The 12,960-nt window shown below is 45.3% G+C and overlaps 1 protein-coding gene across 6 annotated transcripts in view; it reads left to right on the plus strand.

Moving 5' to 3' along the window:
• The window catches only part of TENM2 (teneurin transmembrane protein 2), a 4,009,156-nt gene that overhangs the window by 2,131,872 nt on the left and 1,864,324 nt on the right, over positions 1–12,960 (plus strand). The gene's annotated exons all lie outside the window — the stretch shown is intronic.

Consider the following 12,960-nt stretch of genomic DNA (forward strand, 5'->3'; position numbering starts at 1 on the left):
ATAACTTTTATACTGGATGATGATATACAAGTACTTTTCTTTTTTCAATGGGAAGGGGATCATGTGACACATTAAACACATAGAGAAAAAATAATGGAGACACACCGAGAGCAATACCACAGATCCAGGATGTGGGCCTGTGATAGCATTTCTTCTGCGGTATTGCTCTCGGTGTGTTAAGAGTGGGAGAAGAGAATCGTGTTGACAATTCAACACAATGGGCAGCACTTTGAGCACATCCTTTAGTGGGTTACTGTCGTTGTTCCATGTCACAAACGTGTCAATAACTAGATAATGAATAAAGCTACGTTAAAAATTTTGAACTGAATTCTATTTATTGTAAATCTGAAAATCTTTCTTAATTTGCCAATACATGGTAATAGACAGCTCTCCGTCCTTGAGTGCTGACAGCATTCAACCAATCCTTTAGAAAAAGTACTGAACCAAATCATGTCCCCATGCTTAGAATTTCCACCACTGTCCCATTCTTTTATATTAGATTGTGATTAAACTACTTTAAAGGACATGTCAGAATGATTTTTTGCCTCTAAGGGCCGCTTTACACGCTACGACATTGCTAAAGTGATGTCGTTGGGGGTCACGGAATTTGTGATGCACATCCGGCCGCGTTAGCGATGTCATTGCGTTTGACACCTATGAGCGATTTTGAATCGTTGCAAAAATGTTCAAAATCGCTAATCGGTGACATGGGGGTCCATTCCCAATTATCGTTGCAGCTGCAGGTACGATGTTGTTCGTCATTCCTGCGGCAGCACACATCGCTATGTGTGACACCACAGGAACGAGGAACCTCACCTTACCTGCGGCCGCCGGCAATGAGGAAGGAAGGAGGTGGGTGGAATCAGTATTTCAATTAATTTGCAAATTAAGTTGAAGAACTATTATAAATCTAAAGCCCCTGTCACTGCAGCTCCATTCCTCACCCAATGCCGCCTTGTCCTGCTTGACTGGCTGGCCTCAATGTCATGTGAATTCAGGAGTCGTCAGTCAAGCAGGAGACGGTAGCACTGGGCCTGGAATAGATTTGGAGTAACAGAGGCTTCAAATCTACAAAAAGTTGGATATCAGTTCACACATGTATTTCTCAGTAAAAGAGGAATGGACTGGCCATGTAAATATATTGCTAGACTTGTCTTTGAAAGTGTTACATGCACATATAAATAGTTTGGCAAGAAAAATCCTGCTGACATATGAAATTTAAGCTACCAAAAACTTTTAATCTCAGTAATTGTGGGTGTCCGAGAAAGCACTATACAGTTCAAGAAGACCTTAAAAAGTGACATGTGTCAGGACAAAAAATACTAGGTATTTAAAAAAATAGACTTTATTCAAAGCAGTTCGTAAAAGCAATAAGAAAAAACAGTACCGACAATACAGACAGACTGATTACAATTAGTTGGTGAGCAACTTTGGCAACCCCAGTAATATAGGGAATAATGCGCACATGATGATTATATTATATGAAATGTAATATTTATAAATCAATATTCCATCACATACAAAAAAATGAAAAATTACTAAATACGTACATCTGCCCTAGTACCAATAGCACTCAGGGTATCACAAGCATCAATCAAGTCATAGGTAATTTATACTCAACCACCAAACACCCAAAGTGCGTTTTACCAATGCTTTGTCATTGTATTGTTTTTACCTATTGTTTTTCTAAATTTCATTGAATAAAGTCAATTTTTGTAAATACTACGTCTGGGTGTCCACCTGCAGAAAGCGCATACGTCCAAAAATGTTGTTAGACAGAGCACACGGTGACTCCGTCTGCACCATTTTAGTCAATGGTCCCGTCAGCGCATGCATCCAAAACCCGTTTGGCCGGGGCAAAGAAGGGAAGCTCCCATGGGATCACTGAACGCAGGTAATAGCAGTGTGAAAGGGCCCTAGGGAACTCTAAATATTATAGAAATAGACCACTGAATTGAGATCTTTTGTACTTATCGACACGCAGTTGACATGACCATTTTTGTGCATTCAATAATAAAAAAAAATTAATTATTGAGGAAAAAAACTTTGCTAGAAGATCTGTGCTAGGGTAAATATCATTGTTATTGTTTCTCAACATAGAATAGATCATTTCATTTTTATGCACTAGAACCTTTGATGCTGATTTAGGCATGAAATGTAATTTAGATAAAATGAGCCAACTCTGCAGAACCATTCACTGTTGGCTTTGCTATTAATCAAACTTTGATGCTTAAAAAAATGAAGTGTATTTTCAACAAACTTTGTATAAATCAATAGTAGAGGCAAATATAAGAAACTTTTTACTATATCTTATAAGAGAATTCAGCTTCCTTATTCACACAGTCAGTTCTTTCTTTCCCTTCTGCATCTTTAACTTGTTATCCTTTATAAAAAATCAGCTCAAATTTCTCTCTTACTTAGACAAGATAAACTGCAGGTGTTATGTGACACAGTTCATTATAACTAATATCTTATTCCAGAGAAATCTGTGTTTTTCTTAATACACTGACGCGCAAAAGGGTAACAATGTTTTGAAATTGTTGATTTTCAGGCTCCGTGTCTCACCATCCACTACAACTTTTAACGTAAGTCTACTATCACTATATAGACAATCATCTTGGCTATCTCATACATAAATGTGATTTGCATCTATTTTGCATATTAGTTATGCAGATTCTTGTAATGTCACTGCATTGTTACTGTTTGATCCTAGTGGTGGAAAAATCTTTTTCTTCCTGTGTTTCAAATTACAACCTGTTCTCACATTCTCAAATAGATTAGTATGTTATTTGGTTGATTCCCAAGGGTAAGGTCAATGGTTTGAATAGATGAGCAATCATAAAAAAGATTTCCTAGGAAAAGAGAAACAGCATGATCCAGCTCAACAATAACGGTCTCTCGGTCAAGAAAATGACCAAACTGCATCATGTGAGTTCCATGACAGTTCGAAGAAGAATACAAAATGAAATCCATCCATCCATTCAAATGCCAAGATGGGAATGCCCAGGCATAATATCGGAGTCAACATGACGGTTCATTACAAGGTCTATCAGTTCTGATGTGACAAATATGGAAGTTAAAGTGGCTCATATGCTTCATAATAGTGAGATCACAGATGTCCATGCAAGCACCATGCGACGCATGTTACTCAAATTCAAAATGGTGGCCCAAAAAAGTTGCGGAAGCCTCGACTTCAATATCATCATAAGGTGCACCCAATTCAACACTTGTGGGTAGAGTTGAAGAAAAAGATGTATACATACACAAGTAAGTTGATGAATTTACACCGATATTAAGACTGTGTTGAAGAGACCTGGGATCAGATTTCGGTTGAAACATGCTTGCATATGATCGACAGAAGGCCTGAAAGGATTCAGGCAGTGTTGAAAGCCAAAGGTGGATTTACAAAATACTAACAAAGTAATAAAAATAAAAATTCAGTTTACTAGGAGCAAAATAGTAACAACGCAGTAACATGACAGGAATCTGCATAACTAATCATATGCTAAGTAGTTGCAAGGCAAATTTATCTGTCAGATAGCCAAGGTGATTGTCTATAAAATTAAGGCGGTCTCACATTCCAAGCTGTAGTGGATGGTGAGATATTGAGCCTGAAAATAAAAAGTTCAAAACATTGTTACCCTTTTGCTCATCAGTGTATGTAAATGTGATAGTAAGATATATGGATGGCACATCAGAATCTGCCTCTAAAGCTTATTTTAAATGAAAAGGTATGATACCAATATGAGATATACAAAGACTAAAGGGTGCTTTACACGCAGCGACATCACTAGCAATGTCGCTGGTGAAAGCACCCGCCCCTGTCGGCTGTGCATCACGGGCAAATCGCTGCCCGTGACGCACAACATCGCTAGGACCCGTCACACGTACTTACCTGCCTAGCAATGTCGCTGTGGCTGGCGAACCGCCTCCTTTCTAAGGGGGCGGTATGTGGGGCCGCCCAATAAAAACGGAGGGGCGGAAATGAGCGGGCGGAACATCCCACCCACCTCCTTCCTTCCTCATTGCCGGAGGCTGCAGGTACGGTGATGTTCCTTGTTCCTGCGGTGTCACATATAGCGATGTGTGCTGCTGCAGGAACGACGAACAACCTGCGTTCTGCAACAGCAACAATAATTGGGATTAGAACGGCGCGTCAACGATCAACGATTAGGTGAGTAATTTTGATCGTTAATGGTCGTTCGTGCGTTTCACACGCAACGACATCGCTAACGAGGCCGGATGTGCATCACGAATTCCGTGACCCCAACGACATCTCGTTAGCGATGTCATTGCGTGTAAAGCCTGCTTAACAGTCTGCTTTCCTGTTCTACATGTAAAAAAAAACTGTGTTAAAAAAACAAGGACAAATAGAGTTTTATCTGCAATAATGTAAGACATTGAAAGAAGAGTGGTTCCTCACCTAGTATGGTTGTGTCTCACACAACCTTGGTCAGAGCCTGAAAGCTGCTGCAGATGTCGCGAGCTGTAAGGCTGGATGAAATGCAAAGGAACTGGAGTGTGATGTGGTTACTATCTGCACTGCTGGAGGAACTCAAATAGCTAATCGCTTGTAGATAATGTATAAGATAGTTTATTCAACACATTTCAAAGTGATCTCCACTTCTTCCTCAGGAAAGCCACCAGGTTGCAAAGTAGTATCAGCAACACAGCTTAAATAAAACGCAATGTGCTCACCAATGGTGCTAAAAAGGCACATGGTTTGTTATGTCAAAGTTCAACTCAGCATTCAAGAAGCTGTACAAAAAATATATTTGTGTTATAAAAAATATATACGTAAAATAATGGTTATTTAAAATAACCATTGTATAGTTACATAGGTTGAAAAAAGACCTAGATCTTACTTTATCTATATATTTTTTTTATCTAGTACACAAATATGTTTTGAACAGCTTCCTGAATGCAGTTTTGAACTTTGACATAACAAACCATGTGCCTTTTTGGTGTCCTGGCATCATAGCAACATACCCAATGAATGCATGATGCACCCTCCCCTTGCTGACAAACTAATTGCACAGTTGTGGTTGAATTGCATCATATGACACCATGTCAGGTGACCTCTGAACGCTGTGTGATATGACACTTGATCATGTGACCTCAGAATGTCTGGAGCCGGCATATGCCCTCAATAATGAATCAAGGGATAGAGTTAAGGGGGCTTTACACACTATGATATCGTTAATGTTTTATCGTCGGGATCAAGTAGTTAGTGACGCACATCCGGCGTCATTAACGATATCGCAGCATGTGACACTTATGTGCGACCTAAAACGATCGCAAAAGTGGCCAAAATCGTTTGCTGCGGAGAGGTCGTCCTTAAACAAAAAATCGTTTACCTCTCATTAGCGATGTTGTTCCTCGTTCCTGCGGCATCACACATCGCTGTGTGTGACACCGCAGGAGCGAGGAACATCTCCTTACCTTCCTCCACCGCCAATGCGGAAGGAAGGAGGTGGGCAGGATGTAACTTCCCGCTCATCTCCGCCCCTCAGCTTCTATTGAACGCCTGCCGTGTGACGTCGCTGTGACACCAAACGACTAGCACCCTTTAGAAAGGAGGCAGATCGCCGGCCAGAGCAACATCGCAGGGCAGGTAAGCCGTGTGACGGGAGAGCTCGATTTTGTGTGTGACGGGCAGCGATATGCCCGTGTCGCACAAACGATGGGGTGGGTACGCACGCTAGTGATATCGGTACTGATATCGCTAGCGTGTAAAGCCCCCTTAAGACTACTTCTCAAGGTAATGAATTAGGCATTGCTGGTCACTTTGAGATGGCATACGCTGTGGGTGCCGGATTTCTGGTGTTTGGTGGTCATGGCAACATCCTGACATACATTTGGGTGCCATCTTTCCCTTGGATGTGGGAGGGCCTTAGTATGACACTGAATAATGTATCATGCACTATTGGGAGCGGATGCCTATCTATCTAATGAGGTCAGCTAATTTATTGGATGTCTCTAAAATATAAGATTTGACCCGAGCTCACTCATGTTATGATCCTCTATGAGAAGGCATCGCAAAACACAGTGTCAGGCTGCCAGCAGGGAAGCTAGAGTTTCACAGGAAAATACACTATACTGAGCTGAATGAGCAAGGAGGGGAACTCCCAGTGTGTGCTGATGCAGTGTCTGCCAGCATCAGCCGGACAGCTGAAGCTGTGGGGCATGCGGGGATGGTCAGATAGGTCCAGGTCATACACAGTATGGGCAGCAGGAAGACCGGAGGAACAAGCAGAGGAGGAATCGAGATCAGGCTGAGGTCAGTACCAGAGGAAACAACTGAGTGGGGAGGTAGGGGAGGGGGGAACAGCCAGGGCTATTGTGGGAAGGAAGGAGGTGGGACAGAGGAATGGCAAAACAACTAGGGGACAGAACACAGACAGAGGATTAGGGCACAGAGAGGGAACGGATCAGGATCACACTTACAGGGACCAGCACTCACAGGCAAAGCAGCGCTATGCTTATAGCTGGCGCTGGTTCACCAGAGATGACAGTATTTAAAGCATCCCAGCTCCGGAAGTGAGGCCCTAGAGAAGGCTCCACCCCCTAGCCATGTGGACAGGGGAGGGGAAATGGTAACAGTACCCCCTTCTCAAGGGGGGGCCACCGGACCCCCAGGTTTCCCAGGAAACTTCCGGTGGAAAGCCGCAATCAACCGATCGGCCCGCACGGATCAAGCCGGCACACAGGACCTGTCCCCCGGACAGTAACCCTTCCAATGGATCAAATACTGAAGGGAATTACGAACCCTACGTGAATTGATAATACGCTGGATCTCGTACTCCTCCTCACCGTCCACCAATATCGGCGCTGGAGGGATCTGAGAATCTACCACTGATGGATCAAATGGCTTAAGTAAGGAGGTATGAAATACGTTAGGAATACGCAAGGTCTGGGGCAGTTGCAACCGAAAGACTACCGGGTTGATCACTTCAATGATCTCATAGGGTCCTATAAACTTAGGACCCAACTTAGCAGACATATTCCGAGTGGACAGCCACACTTTGTCCCCCACTTGAAAAGAGGGCCCCAGAGAACGCCGTTTATCCACTTGGCATTTTTGGGACCATTGAGCTGTCTCAATACACCGTCATACCTCCTTCCACACCTCCCCCAGATGCTGAATGAAGGACTCGGCCCCTGGACACCCCGAATCCACTCTAGAGAAGGTCACGAAGTGAGGGTGAAACCCGTAATTACAGAAGAAGGGAGACGTACCTGTAGACTGATGGACTCTGCTATTGAATGCAAACTCCGCAAGGTGCAAAAACGTACACCAGTCCTCCTGCTGAGCAGAAAACAAGCACCTCAGGATTTGTTCAAGGGTCTGATTCGTCCTTTACGTCTGCCCATTGGAAACGAGATGCTAGGCGGACGAGAAAGACAACTCAATTCCCAATCGCCTGCACAAGGCCTTCCAAAACCGAGAAATGAATTGTACCCCCCTGTCAGACACAATATTCAGGGGGACCTATGTAACCGAACCACCTGGTCAATAAACTGGTTGGCAAGGGCTGCAGTATTAGGTAGACCGGAGAGGGGAACAAAATGTGCCTGTTTACTAAAACGATCCACCACTACCCAGATCACAGTCATACCATTAGAGACAGGGAGGTCTGTAATTAAATCAATGGACAATTGGGTCCATGGTCTTTCAGGAACAGGTAATGGAACAAGTTCCCCGGCCAGCCAGTTATGACATACCTTAGCACGGGCACATATAGCACAGGCAGACACAAACCGAGCAACATCTGAGTGAAGAGATGGCCACCAAAACAGTCGAGCAACAGCCCTGCAAGTGGCCGTAATTCCAGGATGGCCGCTAAGTACGGACTTATGGAACTCTTGAAGTACCCGTAACCATAGGTGCAAAGGGACAAACAGTTTAGTGTCTGGAGTGGAAGATTGTGCTGAGGACTCGGCCTCCCTGACCTCAGCCTCTAACTCGGATGACAAGGCAGCGACCACCACCCCTCGAGGAAGAATGGAGGAAGGAGACTCTGAAGGTGAAACCAGGTCCAAACTACGGGATGGTGCCCTCTGCCCTCACGTTTTTGGACCCCGGCCGAAACGTAATACAAAAATGGAATCTAGAAAAAAAAGAGCCCACCTCATTTGTCGAGGAGTCAATCTCTTGGCCGACTCGATATACGCGAGATTTTTATGATCAGTGATTACCGTAATATGGTGAACAGCACCCTCCAAAAAATGCCTCCATTCTTCAAATGCTAACTTCATCGCCAATAATTCACGGTTACCCACATCATAATTCTCAGCCGGAGTGAATTTCTTTGAAAAGAATGCATAGGTTCGCAGATTAGTCAGAGTAGTAGGACCGTGAGAGAGAACAGCTCCCACCCCCACCTCTGAGGCGTCCACCTCCACAATAAACGGCGCCTCGAGGTCGGGCTGTACCAGGACTGGGGCGGACATGAACCGGTCCTTTAACTCAAGAAAGGCCTGGACAGCCGTTTGCGAGCAGTTCTGCAGATCCGACCCTTTCCGTGTAAGGTCAGTCAATGGCTTGGCAATTTGAGAAAACCCCTTAATGAACCTTTGATAATAATTGGCAAAACCCAAAAAGCATTGTAGCGCCTTGATATCCCTGGGTTGCACCCAATCAACGATAGTCTGCACCTTTCCTGGGTCCATCTTAAACCCATCACGAGAAAGGAGTAACCCAAGAAAGGCTATTTCCTTAACGGAGAAAACACATTTTTCAAGCCTGGCAAACAGGTGATTATCACGTAATCTCTGTAATACAGAATGGACATGCGTAATATGCGTTTCCCTATCGGCAGAATAAATCAAAATGTCATCGAGATAGATGACCACAAAATGACCAAGAAAATCAGAGAAGATATCATTGATGAAATTTCGAAACACTGCAGAAGCATTTGTTAGACCAAAAGGCATCACCAAATTCTCAAATAACCCCGCTGACGTCAGAAAGGCCGTTTTCCACTCATCCCTTTCTCTGATATGGATAAGATTATAGGCCCCTCTGAGATCTAGTTTGATAAACCACCGGGCTTCAGAGAATTGATTACAGAGATCAGGGATGAGTGGAAGCGGATATGTATTTTTCACAGTCATTTTGTTCAATTCTCGGAAATCGAGACATGGCCGTAATCCTCCGTCCTTTTTCTTTACAAAAAAGAACCCAGCAGCCACTGGGGAAGAAAAAGGATGGATATGCCCTTTATGTATAGTATCAGATATGTACGATTTCATAGCAGCCCTTTCTGGACCTGAGAGGTGATATAAACGGGCCTTGGGCAATTTGGTCTTGGGAATCAAATTGATGGCACAATTATATGGGCGATGAGGCGGCCAAACCTCGGCCTCTGTTTCCGAGAATACGTCTCCGTAGTCCCTCAGGTATTCCGGAAGACCCTCAGGAGATACGGATAACACAGGTACAGATTGTAAACACTATTTATGACAAGCAGGACTCCATTTGACTATAGTACGGCACTCCCAATCAATAATGGGATTATGCAACATTAACCATGGATACCCCAACACTAATCCAGCAGGGAGATTGGCCATTACAAAACAAGAAATAGTTTCAGAATGCAGAGACCCGATCACCAGAGTAAACTTATCTGTAGCAAACAGAATGAGGTTTTGAGGCAGCGGTGTTTTATCAATTGCCAGGAGTTGAATGGGTCCATCTAACCTCTCTGTCCTTAACTCTTATCTTTGGACCAACTCAGAGTCAATGAAGTTCATAGTGGACCCACAATCAACAAAGGCAGTAGCAGACCAGACCGACTCCTTTACCTGGAGGTCAACGTTCAGAAGAATCTTAGTGGAGGAGAGGAAAGGTACCTGATAGTCTGGGCAACCTCCTCGACCGTTACCCAGACTTAGAAGTTTCCCAACGGCTGTTTAGCGGAGGGACAAGCCAGGCAGTCTTTCCTCCAGTGTCCATGATGTCCACAATAAAAGCACAGCTTGAGATCCCGGAGTCTTCTCCTCTCCTTCTCATCCAGACTGACGGCTCCTACTTTCATGTGTTCCGTAGCCGGCAAAGAAGGTGCCCTAGGTAGAGGGGCGGAATCTCACTCATGGTGCCTCTTCTTTCCCGTAATCTGCGGTCCATATGAACTGCCTCCATCATTGCATCATCCAAGGTGCTGGGAGGAGGGTGCAGAGTCCGAAAGATCTCTCCGGAATTGGCACCTAAGTGCAGAATCATTCCACCGTGCCTCAGTGGACCACTGCCGAAACTCAAAACAATATAGCTCAGCAGTGTGGTTCCCCTGAGTCAGACACATGATCCTGTCCACAGCCACCCGTACTCGGTCTGGTTCGTCATATATCACCCCAAGGGAGTCAAAGAAGAGGTCAACCGAATGCCGTTCTGGGGCCGAAGGGGGTAGGAAAAACGCCCAGGTCTGGGGACCCCTTCTAAGTAACGACAAGATGATCCCCATCCGCTTGGTCTCATACCCCGAGGACCAAAGCCGGAGAGTGAAGAGAAGCCTGCAACTCTCCCTAAATGTCCAAAATAGGTTTTTCTCCCCTGAGAATTTATCGGGGAGCATCATCGTGGGTTCAGGGGAGGTGAGTTGGACATCAGTGGGACTATGCTGTCCCACAGTTTGTGAGGTAGCTACCACTGAGGTGGCCCTCGCAGAAGCGGAGACCTCACTCTGCAGCGTATTGTGTGAAGCTAACAGGGTGCGATGCTCTGCAGCCAAATCCTGTACCAGCTGCGTAAGGTTGGCTACTTGCTCGCACAAAGTACTGAGTGGATCCATTACAGTCTTTTAACCTGCAAAGATGGATCCTACTACCAAGGAAAAACTGGCTTTTTTTTCCTATGGGAAGATAAAGCCTATTGGGGCCAGCTATACTGTCAGGCTGCCAGCAGGGGGAGCTGGAGTCCTGCAGGGAAAGACACTACACGGAGCTGAATGATCCTCTATGAGAAGGCATCGCGAAAGGCAGTGTCAGGCTGCCAGCAGGGGAGCTGGAGTCCCGCAGGAAAAGACACTACACGGAGCTGAATGAGCAAGGAGGGGAACTCCCAGTGTGTGCTGATGCAGTGTCTGCCAGTATCAGCCGGACAGCTGAAGCTGTGGGGCATGCGGGGGATGGTCAGATTGGTCCAGGTCATACACAGTACGGGCAGCAGGAAGACTGGAGAAACTAGCAGAGGAGAAGTCGAGATCAGGCCGAGGTCAGCACCAGAGGAAACAACCGAGTGGGGAGGTAGGAGGGGGGGAGCAACCGGGGATATTTTGAGAATGTAGGAGATGGGACAGAGGGATGGCAGAACAACTAGGGGACAGAACACAGACAGAGGCTTAGGGCACAGAGAGGGAACAAATCAGGATTACACTTACAGGGACCAGCACTCACAGGCAAAATAGCGCTAAGCTCATAGCCGGCGCTGGTTCACCGGAGATGACAGTATTGAAAGCATCCCAGCTCCAGAAGTGAGGCCCGGGAGAAGGCTCCACACCCTAGCCATGGGGGCAGGGAGGGGAAACCGTAACACACAGATCTTGGGTTATGTCCTTGATGGTCTAGACTGATAGTGGTAATGTTTTTATGATTAACCTATTGCTTCTCCCCTGCACGGATACATGTCCCAATTTAAGTATTTTCACCGTATGTACACAGGCTGTGACCCATGCATTTGTCAGCAACTTTGTGCAGCTATCTAATACATATAAAATTTAGTTATCCTTTGTGTTGCCAATTAATAATTGCATTTGTTTGAGTAACCTTTAAACCAATTGTGCTGCTAATTTATTTGATATGGATTCATTTGAAAAGTGATCTAAACATAGAATATGACAATTACTAATACGCGTTCTAGCTGGCCAAACTACGGTAATTTATCTGCTAGCCTATTGTAAATGCTGTTGCTAATCCATTTGCTGCTCCTAAAGGTGGTGTCACACACAGCGACGACGACAATGACGTCGCTGCTACGTCACCATTTTCTGTAACGTAGCAGCGACGTGCCGTAACTGTCGCTGTGTGTGACATCCAGCAACAACCTGGCCCCTGCTGTGAGGTCGCCGCTCGTTGCTGAATGTCCAGCTTCATTTTTTGGTTGTCGCTCTCCCGCTGTGACGCACACATCTCTGTGTGTGACAGCGAGAGAGCGACGAAATGAAGCGAGCAGGGAGCAGGAGCCAGCATCTGGCAGCTGCGGTAAGCTGTAACCAGGGTAAACATCGGGTAACCAAGGGAAGCCCTTTCCCTGGTTACCCGATATTTACCTTCATTACCAGCGTCCGCCGCTCTCGCTGCCAGTGTCGGCTCCTGCTCTCTGCACATGTAGCTGCAGTACACATCGGGTAATTAACCCGATCTGTACTGTAGCTAGGAGTGCAGGGAGCCAGCGCTAAGCAGTGTGCGTGACTCCCTGCTCTCTGCACATGTAGCTGCAGTACACATCGGGTAATTAACCCAATGTGTACTGTAGCTAGGAGTGCAGGGAGCCAGCGCTAAGCAGTGTGCGCGGCTCCCTGCTCTCTGCACATGTAGCACAGCGATGCGTGTCGTTATGATCACTGCTGCGTCTGCTGTGTTTGACAGCTAAGCAGCGATCATAACAGTGACTTACAAGGTCACTGTTGTGTCACAGAAAATGGTGACGTAACAGCGACGTCGTTGTCGCTGTCGCTATGTGTGAACCCAGCTTAAGACACTAACTGCACTTTACTAGCACACATTTAATCCAGCCACTTGGGCTGAGTTGATGTGGATCCAACTTCTTATTGTGCTCTATAGATATTTGTGTTCTTTCCGTTAACCCTTTGCTGCTAGACTACACTAAGTGCTTTCTAGTATCTTTTCTTACTGTTATATGTACCAAGCAAATTTTGTTGCCATTTTTTGCTGTCATATGTATAGATAAAGGAGTCACAGAAATATTGTGCCACCGATTATGTCATTATCTAAACTAGACAT

The sequence above is a fragment of the Anomaloglossus baeobatrachus genome, chromosome 4 (genome assembly GCF_048569485.1).
Source record: "Anomaloglossus baeobatrachus isolate aAnoBae1 chromosome 4, aAnoBae1.hap1, whole genome shotgun sequence".
Lineage (NCBI taxonomy): Eukaryota > Metazoa > Chordata > Amphibia > Anura > Aromobatidae > Anomaloglossus > Anomaloglossus baeobatrachus.